General features: G+C 54.9%; 1 non-coding gene across 1 annotated transcript in view; it reads right to left on the reverse strand.

The window, feature by feature from the left end:
- Window positions 1-516, reverse strand: part of LOC126110993 (small subunit ribosomal RNA) — a 1,909-nt gene extending 1,393 nt beyond the window's left edge. The window contains exon 1 of the ribosomal RNA XR_007524075.1: window positions 1-516. This exon is cut by the window's left edge and continues 1,393 nt beyond it. This is a non-coding gene — a ribosomal RNA (small subunit ribosomal RNA).
- Between the last annotated feature and the right edge of the window lie 255 nt (window positions 517-771).

Consider the following 771-nt stretch of genomic DNA (forward strand, 5'->3'; position numbering starts at 1 on the left):
CCTCGGATGAGTCCCGTATCGTTATTTTTCGTCACTACCTCCCCGTGCCGGGAGTGGGTAATTTGCGCGCCTGCTGCCTTCCTTGGATGTGGTAGCCGTTTCTCAGGCTCCCTCTCCGGAATCGAACCCTGATTCCCCGTTACCCGTTACAACCATGGTAGGCGCAGAACCTACCATCGACAGTTGATAAGGCAGACATTTGAAAGATGCGTCGCCGGTACGAGGACCGTGCGATCAGCCCAAAGTTATTCAGAGTCACCAAGGCAAACGGACCGGACGAGCCGACCGATTGGTTTTGATCTAATAAAAGCGTCCCTTCCATCTCTGGTCGGGACTCTGTTTGCATGTATTAGCTCTAGAATTACCACAGTTATCCAAGTAACGTGGGTACGATCTAAGGAACCATAACTGATTTAATGAGCCATTCGCGGTTTCACCTTAATGCGGCTTGTACTGAGACATGCATGGCTTAATCTTTGAGACAAGCATATGACTACTGGCAGGATCAACCAGGGAGCTGCGTCAACTAGAGCTGAGCAGCCGGCCGCCCGGGAGTGTGTCCCAGGGGCCCGCGCGAACACGCAAGCGTCCGCTCAATTATTCTGCAAACAGGAGGAGGCTGAGCTCCCCTGCACAATACACCTCGAAACCCTCTCAGGTCCCGGCGGCGCGCAGCGCCGTCCTAAGTACTTGGTCGGGTTCGAGAGAGGCGCAATCGCCCGGAGTTAGGCGAGTAGACGCTTTAGGTGCGACCACCCGTGCTCCCAACTG

The sequence above is a fragment of the Schistocerca cancellata genome, unplaced genomic scaffold, assembly GCF_023864275.1.
Source record: "Schistocerca cancellata isolate TAMUIC-IGC-003103 unplaced genomic scaffold, iqSchCanc2.1 HiC_scaffold_51, whole genome shotgun sequence".
NCBI classification, from domain to species: domain Eukaryota; kingdom Metazoa; phylum Arthropoda; class Insecta; order Orthoptera; family Acrididae; genus Schistocerca; species Schistocerca cancellata.